Genomic DNA, 11,791 nt, shown 5'->3' on the forward strand with positions numbered 1-11,791 from the left:
TATCCTAGGCTTAAAAGTTTAGGATGCCAAGTCACTTTTGCTATATTTCAACTTGAGGGAGCAGCTCGAGCTTGGTGGAATGTTATAAGAAACAAGTGGGAAAGAGATCAAACTCCAAGGACTTGGATAAACTTTGTATGAGAGTTTAATGAGAAATTTTTTCCTCCACTTGTCCAAGAAAAGAGAGAAGACGATTTTATAAAGCTTCGTCAAGGAACTTTGAGTGTGGCTGAGTACGAAACACGATTCACGAAATTATCTACGTATGCTCCGGAATTGGTAGCTACGGAACGGAAGAGAATAAGACGGTTTATCCAAGGATTAAATTTAGAAATCCAAGATGCCCTTGCTGCAGCACAGATTGAAACATTTAGTGACGCTCTCGAGAAAGCGCAAAGGGTAGAAAGCACAAAATCCCAACTGAGAGCCTTTCAAGCGAGGAAGAGAGATGTATCCGATAGTAAACTAAGAGAAATTGGACCACCACCCAAAGTTAGAAAGGGAGTGGATAGAGTAAGACTATCACTTCCTTCACCACTCATGATAATGGAACCAGAAGGAACTATGTCACAAGGAGCTCCAGTAGGACAGATACAATCAAAGGAAACCTCGCAAGCAAGTCAAGTCACAACGCCTCGTCCGACTTGTGGATATTGTGGAAGGACGAATCATACCGAAGAAAACTGTTGGCTAAAGGGGCAAAAGTGTATGGGATGCGGGAGCACCAACCATAAAGTTCACGACTGTCCAAAGAGGTATCCACGAGAAACTACTACTCAACAAGGAAATGGAACTATCCCTCGACAAGTCAATGGAAGAAGAAACCGACCAGTGGCATCTACAAGAACATATGAAATGATCAAACAACAAGGTTCAGGGTTATCTGAGATTACAGAAGGTATGAATTTCGAGAACGAAATTCTTTTAAATGAGGGAAGGTTGTGAGGACCCGAATTTTGTTTTCTTATTTTATTTTATTTTACCGGCCTAATTAGTTATTACTCACCCGTTTTCTCTGAATAATTTATTTCAACCAATTTAAACTTATTTACATGGAACTATGGTTTACATGTGTTTTTAAAATGACTTGTTACAAAAATTAATTTTTGGAAAGCTCGTTTAGTGAGGATAATGAATTTGCGTTTGGAGGTAACAATCGATTCGAGGGTACAATGAGCTTGGAGATTGAAGACTTATATATTAGTCTTAAAATAGGTATTTTTTATGTTTAAGTACTCAAGTGATGGTTAGTATACTATCGTTATAAGAATTCCTTAGAAATTTCGCCGTATTGCACGCGAATCGAAAGTTCGCGTATATCGAGCCGGAGCGGTTAATTGGAGATTTAAGGAATTTATTCTAGACTATTAAGAGTGAATAATTATAAGTTTAAGAAAGTGCATTGGAGGTTTAGTGCACAAGTGAAACAAATCCGAGCGGAATCGGGCACGAAACGCGCGCGAACGCGCACTGTTAAAGGGTTGACTTTTGGAGCACCTTTTGGCCACACACTTAAGCTTCTCAAGGAAGCTTCATTTTCAGCAAAACTCTCTCTCACCTTGCTCAAAGCAGCCGTACACCCCCTAGGAGGAAGAAGACCCAAAGTTCTTCATTTTCTTGCTTCATTTCTTGACCAAATCACCTCAAATTCACACTACACCTTGCAAATAACTTGAAGATCAACTTAAGCTAGGAAAGGAGCTTGTTTCTCACGGTTTTCTTGAGCTTCAAAGGACCGAAAATTTCTGGTTTTATCATCTAAAGAGGTAATCAAATATCAAACCCTTGAATCTTAGTTTATGTAAGTTGATTTGCACATGTAAGCTTATAGATGCATGTGAGTAGCTCTATATTGTTGGAAATTTTGTGAATGGGCTCTATGAAATCCCACAATGGCTTGATGAACTGATTTGATGAAATTTGATGTTATTAATGTTGGATTAGTGCTTAATCTAGTGAAAATAAGTTGTGTTGTGAAAGAAAACTCAAAGGAAGTGAGATGAGCAAAAGTGACGATTCTGCCCCTATTTTTCCGTGAGCATTAGTGCACTTTTTTGTGGTTCAATTGACTTGATTTTGATGTAAATATGTTGTGTGGGTTGTGTGGAAAGTTTCCACCAAAAATCATCCAAATTGGTTGGCCAAAAGTTGAGATTTCGAAAATGTAGCAAAACTGGAAATGTAACCAGAGCCTCTCTGGCAGTGGTTTTGTTTCGGCCATAACTCTTTGCTCCGACGTCAAAATCGAGTACTGTTTGCCGCATTAGAAACTAGACACTTCCATTTTTCCAACGGTATAAAATTCATACCCTGATTCCGCCTGAGTGGGCCGTACAAACCTTGTAAAGTTGCCTGTTCTGTTTCTCGTCTGTACTGGAAGCCCTGTTTTGAGCTGCGACTTGATGCTCAAATATGAGTTAGTTGTGGACAGAATTTTAAAACGATTCCCTCTGAGAAATTGTAGCGTTATGAATTTAGTTTTCAACGCCACTGACCACGCTCAATTCTGAGTTGAATTGAGTGAGTTATGGCCGGATTTCAGATCTGTCTTCGTGAAAGAAAACCCTAATTCTGGACTGATTTATAGCTAATCTTGATTTGGGACTTGTTATTCGAAATCCTTGGTGTTAATCACCTACCAAATGTATTTTGGATGTTTCCTAGACTTTGTCTTCATAAATGAATCATGTTCGAGGAATTTTCATTGGCCAAATGTTTGAGAAAAGAAAAACGAAAGTGCAAGGCAGATTTGCCTTAGCAAATTGTGGAACTTTAATGATTTTGTTAACCGACTTCCCGAACGAATTTTTGCATGAAATTTGACAGAGGAATAGCCATTATATGGTAGCATAATCATACCAAATTTGGTGCCGTTATAAGTCTATTTTGATGCCCAAATTGAAGTCCCAAAGTTATGTTTCAAATCTGGAAAATTGCCTAATGATCTTCATTTTGAAGCAATTTTGAGCCACTATATCTTGGTGCTCAAAGGTATGATTCTTGTTCCGTTTGTTTTTTTTTTTTAACTTTCATTGTAACTCTAATTGATTTTCAAATTTGAGAGGTTAGTTCGCATTCTGTGAATTTTACCGAATTTTCAAAATTTGCCAACAACCCAAATCTGTCTCGGGAGTTCAAATCAGCAACTTGAAACCAAAATTTGAGTGTCTTACGTTTTGAATCATGGAAAAGTTCCTAGGAACTTTTAGTACTTTGAAAGTAGTTTCCAACGGTATCATGTTTTCCAATTTTGGACCTACGGAGAGTGAGATATGATTTTTCAAAGATCGCACCTCAAATCTGAAATTTTCAAACTTGACGGAAATTGAGCTTTAGAGACTCTTCCCAATCCTTCACTACTAATTGACCATTTTGGACTTGTCTTCATGAAGGAAATCAGTTTTTCCTTGTGTTGTTAAAACACCACTTTTGAATCTTGAATTTTAAGCGAGTAAAGCTCCATTTCACGGTATTTTCTTAAATTGTACAAGTGTACAATCTTCCTTGATAATTAGGGGTTTTAAGTGATAGGTAATTGTTAATTGCTCAGGCACTCAAGAGGACCTTCAAGAGGATCTCGAAGCGGACGCCTAAACACTTGTTGAGCACTTACTCACTTGTTTTGAATAGGTAAGTGTTCCATATAGGAGTACGTGATTTGAATAGTTTTATGACATGTTTACTCCATGGTCATTATGTGTTTAACTGTTAAGTGTTACCGATAATTGCTCCTATGAACTGTTCCACTGTTTTAAGGCGAGTGTGTACCTTATCTCACTCGACCTACGAAAATGATAAATTTTTACCGTTAACCGAGATTATTTACCGTTTATCGTTTACCGTTCACTGTTTACCAATTTACTTGATTACCTGCTTACTTGATTACTTGACTACTTGAGTATGTGATTACCGTAAATTACGTGTTCATATGAAATTGCCCACCGTTTAAGGCGAGTGTGTATTTCATCTCACTCGACCTACTAAAATGATAAATTTTTACCGTTCACCGATTTATTCGATTACTTGTGCATGTTGTAAGCTCTAAGCTGAACTGGGCCCTGTCCTTGGTTACTAACCTACTCGAGCCAGGACTGGGATCGGTCGTGTAGGTTAGAACCCTGGGACACCGTTTCGGTATACTCGAGTACTACCACTGGAGGGATAAGGTGATGGCCAGACAAACCGAGGGGATCCGAAGTTATAAGGTGAATTTGACCGAAATGGTTCCACTGGAACATCATATCCTTCAATGTGTGTTTATTTTTGCATACTGATAACTGTATCATGCTAATGTGCCAAGGTGCAACCTTGAACCATGCTTGTGTTATACTCAAATTACTCGTACAATGATAACTATCTCATGTTAATGTGCCAAATATGCAACCTTGAACCATACATGTGTTATGTTCAAATTACTTGATTTATTAGAACTGCTAGAGTGTCTTGGAACCTCACTGGGCTGTGTAGCTCATTCCACATTTTTATTTTCCTTAATAGGGTTCGAGACCAAGAGTGCTCGTTAATAGTACTAGATTGTTTTCTTTTGAAGACCTTAAGTTGTATTATAGCGGATGGTTGTAGTACATACTCTTTTGGATTGTATTAAGATTGAAAGCTAACTAATTGTAAGCATGCAATATTTTGGAGTACTTTAATTATATATTGAAGTATTTCGAGCTTTTGAATTATGGATTGTAGTGAGTCCTACCGAGAGTTGGGCAGGCGTCCCGCGGATATCCTTTGGTTCGCCTTAGGGAAAAGTGGGGGCGTCACAGTTGGTATCAGAGCTTAGGCTTTAGATCTTTGTAGTGTATCCGGGTTGAGGTCATCCGCTCCAAACTTGGTGTCCTCTTGTCGATCCTGAATCTAATCTTTTACGGGTTTCGTCACAAGGTTGGCGACGTTCGTATCAGTTGGTAATCAGAGCTAGTTAAGAGGTATCACGTTATATCCCTTTATTTATTTCCTTTCGAGTCAAGTTGTCCAAAATTCTGTTTTCGTGTTCTAAGTTTGCTATCCGCAATTTTCAGATTTGTTGCATCGTGTTCTTGCGTTATTTTTCCAGATTTGTTGCATCATAAACTTGCGTCTAGTTGTTGTTAATTGCTGTGGTTAGCCTTGTTTAGTCCAGCCTTTTTTTTGTGTCTTATTCTTGATTCTTTGTTTGTGTTTGTGTCTTGTTTCTATCCTGTTATATCCATTCAATTCCAGTCTTTTGTTCTATTTGATCATTCGAGGTTACTGTTCATCCGAAAAAAATCAGTTTGTAGCAAGGGTTTTAGAAGTCCTATCTAGTCATTACCTTGTGTTCTTGTTTACATACAAAAAAAAATATAGCTGGCTAACCTTACAAAAATTCCTGGAAATCTGTCTTGATCAAAACTTGGGTTTCTTGAAGTTCCTGATTGTTTAAAACCACAATCTTGAAGTTCTTGGAACTTTAGTTGGGATTCTTGAAGCCAACCAAAATCTGTCTTGATCAAATCGTGAAATCTTGGATTGTTTGGGGAGGAAATCATCTTCAATTTTGTGTTTCTTGAATTCTGGAGATTAACATCTTGAATTCTTGAAAGAATCTTGAAGTTTCTGGGTTTTGGGAACCAAATCTTGGTAAACAACAAGGCTGCAAAATTTCAGCTGCCAAAATCCTTGTCTTCACCACAACAATCTTCTTTCTTGACTAAGAACATTTTAGCCACGAAATTTGACTCTTCTTGGCTGATTAGAAAACAAAAAAAAAAAGGAAGAAGAAGAATATTCAGCCTATTCAAGTCAAATTTCCCAACCTATTCAAGTCAAATTTTCTAACCTGTTCAAGTCAAATTTTCCACCCTTGTTCCCAAAAACAACCAAATCAGTTCCAATCTTGAACTTGACCTTAGAATTCATAGGAACTAGCAAATAGGAAGACTAATCCTTGTTTCCAAAGAATTAAGGAAGAAAAGTCAGCCTTGGGTTTCCAAAAAAAAAATCCCACCGCAACACAAATTCCTTTTCCATTCAGATTCCATCTTTGTAACCGTTGGGGAATTTCTAATTCTGGAAATTTTCGTGCATCATTAGGTCAGTTTTAAGTGTCTTTCTGAATCCTCTAAGTGTCCATTTACCTACCAAAACACTGACCAGAAATGTAGCAACCAGCAGCTCAAAATTCCAGTTTTGGGTAGAGTTTTGTCTAGGATTCTTAAAATTCAACTTTGAGTCATTCATTGAGTCGTAGTCAGTCCCTTCATCTTTTGTTTTTTTTTTTTTCGTTCAAAGTGCTACAATCTTGTGACCCTGGTTGGTAAGTCGATCCATACTAAAGGAGTTCTAACTTCTTCGAGGAGTTGACCGAGGAGCCTTGAAAACACCTTGGTAAGTTTATTAGAGTGTTTTAAACACTTGAGTGATACACGAGTGACGAGTGTAAACATGTGAGCTTGTGTGGTGAGGAAAAATATCTTTTGTTTCACTAAATTTTTGCAGGTTTCCTCATACATCATGGCGAATACGAGGCATTTAAAAGCTAGCTTACAACATCTTCTTCCTGATCCTAAGGGAGTCGAAGAAGTGGCATTACGTGGTGTAAATGAGCAGTTGGACATCGTCAAATCTCAGTTGCATTGTTGGTTTTATACTCGTTGTGGTGTCAAAGATAAAACATGCAGCTTGGCCATTGATAGGAGTTGTGAAGTCAATCTTGCAAGCGCTATCATGGTTCACAAATTAAATCTTCCAACCATTGATCATCTTCAACCGTATAAGTTGTCGAGTGCTCATGGTGATGTTTGGGTTACTAAACACACGCTTGTACCTATTCAAATTGGCAAATATGTGGATGAGGTGTTGTGTGATGTAGTCCCAATTCAAGTGACACATGTGTTGTTGGGCAAAGCATGGATGTCGAGGCGAGAAATTAAATATGACGGACATACTAATAAGTATTCCTTCTTATTTAATAGTCGTCGTCTTGCACTTGTATCACTTACTTATGACCAACTTTGTATTGATCTAGCATGCATGAAAAGTGAGCTTGAGCGTTATAGAATGGAGAAAAAGCTAGATGAGGGAATTGTGCCTGAAGAGGTAAAACCCGAGGGAGTTGAAAGTAATGAGATGAAAGGGTCAGCTGTTGAACTAGAAAAAGAGATAGAAAAATCTAATGAGATGGGTGGTAAAAAGGAAGAAAAGAGAGAAAGTGGGCTGATCTTGAGCAACCCGGTAAAGGCCTATTATTTTCCTAACGAACTTACCTTCGCTTTGTTTAGTGTTTCTACTTTTATACAGATCAAGCAAAGGCAAGTTGAGTTGATCTTGGTGTGTTCCATTCCAAAATCAATTGTAGACTTTGCAAGCCTCCATGGAGTTGGCACTCCAAGAGTTAAACCCCGTTGGTATCCGTTCATGGAACAATGTCAACTCAAATCAGTCCACACCAAAGGGGAGTTGATTCGAGCTCGTCTTGAAGGGAACACTCCACATTTTAGGGATCGTTGTGTACCAAGGGTTCGTTTAAAGAACACGTACCTCAATGACCATTATGATTTTCGTCTTGCTCTTAGTCCACATGAAGCTCCAACATCACCAAATCCGCCTTGGTACCTTGCAAGTGTGTTCGAGCCGGATTATGATTTCATAGGATCTACATCGCATCACTTTGAGGATCCTTACCTCATGATCACAAGCGATCAAGTTGGGCATACATTGAAACTGGTTCGTGAGATTCAAGGTTCAACAATGTTTACTTTCCAGCTTCGCAAGTGGTTTATGCATTGGATGAAAATTATGGTAATCATAACAAAATTGACTCGACGGCATGTAACTCTTCTTATCATAGGCTTAAAAGTTTAGGATGCCAAGTCACTTTTGCTATATTTCAACTTGAGGGAGCAGCTCGAGCTTGGTGGAATGTTATAAGAAACAAGTGGGAAAGAGATCAAACTCCAAGGACTTGGATAAACTTTGTATGAGAGTTTAATGAGAAATTTTTTCCTCCACTTGTCCAAGAAAAGAGAGAAGACGATTTTATAAAGCTTCGTCAAGGAACTTTGAGTGTGGCTGAGTACGAAACACGATTCACGAAATTATCTACGTATGCTCCGGAATTGGTAGCTACGGAACGGAAGAGAATAAGACGGTTTATCCAAGGATTAAATTTAGAAATCCAAGATGCCCTTGCTGCAGCACAGATTGAAACATTTAGTGACGCTCTCGAGAAAGCGCAAAGGGTAGAAAGCACAAAATCCCAACTGAGAGCCTTTCAAGCGAGGAAGAGAGATGTATCCGATAGTAAACTAAGAGAAATTGGACCACCACCCAAAGTTAGAAAGGGAGTGGATAGAGTAAGACTATCACTTCCTTCACCACTCATGATAATGGAACCAGAAGGAACTATGTCACAAGGAGCTCCAGTAGGACAGATACAATCAAAGGAAACCTCGCAAGCAAGTCAAGTCACAACGCCTCGTCCGACTTGTGGATATTGTGGAAGGACGAATCATACCGAAGAAAACTGTTGGCTAAAGGGGCAAAAGTGTATGGGATGCGGGAGCACCAACCATAAAGTTCACGACTGTCCAAAGAGGTATCCACGAGAAACTACTACTCAACAAGGAAATGGAACTATCCCTCGACAAGTCAATGGAAGAAGAAACCGACCAGTGGCATCTACAAGAACATATGAAATGATCAAACAACAAGGTTCAGGGTTATCTGAGATTACAGAAGGTATGAATTTCGAGAACGAAATTCTTTTAAATGAGGGAAGGTTGTGAGGACCCGAATTTTGTTTTCTTATTTTATTTTATTTTACCGGCCTAATTAGTTATTACTCACCCGTTTTCTCTGAATAATTTATTTCAACCAATTTAAACTTATTTACATGGAACTATGGTTTACATGTGTTTTTAAAATGACTTGTTACAAAAATTAATTTTTGGAAAGCTCGTTTAGTGAGGATAATGAATTTGCGTTTGGAGGTAACAATCGATTCGAGGGTACAATGAGCTTGGAGATTGAAGACTTATATATTAGTCTTAAAATAGGTATTTTTTATGTTTAAGTACTCAAGTGATGGTTAGTATACTATCGTTATAAGAATTCCTTAGAAATTTCGCCGTATTGCACGCGAATCGAAAGTTCGCGTATATCGAGCCGGAGCGGTTAATTGGAGATTTAAGGAATTTATTCTAGACTATTAAGAGTGAATAATTATAAGTTTAAGAAAGTGCATTGGAGGTTTAGTGCACAAGTGAAACAAATCCGAGCGGAATCGGGCACGAAACGCGCGCGAACGCGCACTGTTAAAGGGTTGACTTTTGGAGCACCTTTTGGCCACACACTTAAGCTTCTCAAGGAAGCTTCATTTTCAGCAAAACTCTCTCTCACCTTGCTCAAAGCAGCCGTACACCCCCTAGGAGGAAGAAGACCCAAAGTTCTTCATTTTCTTGCTTCATTTCTTGACCAAATCACCTCAAATTCACACTACACCTTGCAAATAACTTGAAGATCAACTTAAGCTAGGAAAGGAGCTTGTTTCTCACGGTTTTCTTGAGCTTCAAAGGACCGAAAATTTCTGGTTTTATCATCTAAAGAGGTAATCAAATATCAAACCCTTGAATCTTAGTTTATGTAAGTTGATTTGCACATGTAAGCTTATAGATGCATGTGAGTAGCTCTATATTGTTGGAAATTTTGTGAATGGGCTCTATGAAATCCCACAATGGCTTGATGAACTGATTTGATGAAATTTGATGTTATTAATGTTGGATTAGTGCTTAATCTAGTGAAAATAAGTTGTGTTGTGAAAGAAAACTCAAAGGAAGTGAGATGAGCAAAAGTGACGATTCTGCCCCTATTTTTCCGTGAGCATTAGTGCACTTTTTTGTGGTTCAATTGACTTGATTTTGATGTAAATATGTTGTGTGGGTTGTGTGGAAAGTTTCCACCAAAAATCATCCAAATTGGTTGGCCAAAAGTTGAGATTTCGAAAATGTAGCAAAACTGGAAATGTAACCAGAGCCTCTCTGGCAGTGGTTTTGTTTCGGCCATAACTCTTTGCTCCGACGTCAAAATCGAGTACTGTTTGCCGCATTAGAAACTAGACACTTCCATTTTTCCAACGGTATAAAATTCATACCCTGATTCCGCCTGAGTGGGCCGTACAAACCTTGTAAAGTTGCCTGTTCTGTTTCTCGTCTGTACTGGAAGCCCTGTTTTGAGCTGCGACTTGATGCTCAAATATGAGTTAGTTGTGGACAGAATTTTAAAACGATTCCCTCTGAGAAATTGTAGCGTTATGAATTTAGTTTTCAACGCCACTGACCACGCTCAATTCTGAGTTGAATTGAGTGAGTTATGGCCGGATTTCAGATCTGTCTTCGTGAAAGAAAACCCTAATTCTGGACTGATTTATAGCTAATCTTGATTTGGGACTTGTTATTCGAAATCCTTGGTGTTAATCACCTACCAAATGTATTTTGGATGTTTCCTAGACTTTGTCTTCATAAATGAATCATGTTCGAGGAATTTTCATTGGCCAAATGTTTGAGAAAAGAAAAACGAAAGTGCAAGGCAGATTTGCCTTAGCAAATTGTGGAACTTTAATGATTTTGTTAACCGACTTCCCGAACGAATTTTTGCATGAAATTTGACAGAGGAATAGCCATTATATGGTAGCATAATCATACCAAATTTGGTGCCGTTATAAGTCTATTTTGATGCCCAAATTGAAGTCCCAAAGTTATGTTTCAAATCTGGAAAATTGCCTAATGATCTTCATTTTGAAGCAATTTTGAGCCACTATATCTTGGTGCTCAAAGGTATGATTCTTGTTCCGTTTGTTTTTTTTTTTTTAACTTTCATTGTAACTCTAATTGATTTTCAAATTTGAGAGGTTAGTTCGCATTCTGTGAATTTTACCGAATTTTCAAAATTTGCCAACAACCCAAATCTGTCTCGGGAGTTCAAATCAGCAACTTGAAACCAAAATTTGAGTGTCTTACATTTTGAATCATGGAAAAGTTCCTAGGAACTTTTAGTAGTTTGAAAGTAGTTTCCAACGGTATCAAGTTTTCCAATTTTGGACCTACGGAGAGTGAGATATGATTTTTCAAAGATCGCACCTCAAATCTGAAATTTTCAAACTTGACGGAAATTGAGCTTTAGAGACTCTTCCCAATCCTTCACTACTAATTGACCATTTTGGACTTGTCTTCATGAAGGAAATCAGTTTTTCCTTGTGTTGTTAAAACACCACTTTTGAATCTTGAATTTTAAGCGAGTAAAGCTCCATTTCACGGTATTTTCTTAAATTGTACAAGTGTACAATCTTCCTTGATAATTAGGGGTTTTAAGTGATAGGTAATTGTTAATTGCTCAGGCACTCAAGAGGACCTTCAAGAGGATCTCGAAGCGGACGCCTAAACACTTGTTGAGCACTTACTCACTTGTTTTGAATAGGTAAGTGTTCCATATAGGAGTACGTGATTTGAATAGTTTTATGACATGTTTACTCCATGGTCATTATGTGTTTAACTGTTAAGTGTTACCGATAATTGCTCCTATGAACTGTTCCACTGTTTTAAGGCGAGTGTGTACCTTATCTCACTCGACCTACGAAAATGATAAATTTTTTTCCGTTAACCGAGATTATTTACCGTTTATCGTTTACCGTTCACTGTTTACCAATTTACTTGATTACCTGCTTACTTGATTACTTGACTACTTGAGTATGTGATTACCGTAAATTACGTGTTCATATGAAATTGCCCACCGTTTAAGGCGAGTGTGTATTTCATCTCACTCGACC

The sequence above is a fragment of the Coffea arabica genome, chromosome 8e, assembly GCF_036785885.1.
Source record: "Coffea arabica cultivar ET-39 chromosome 8e, Coffea Arabica ET-39 HiFi, whole genome shotgun sequence".
NCBI lineage: Eukaryota > Viridiplantae > Streptophyta > Magnoliopsida > Gentianales > Rubiaceae > Coffea > Coffea arabica.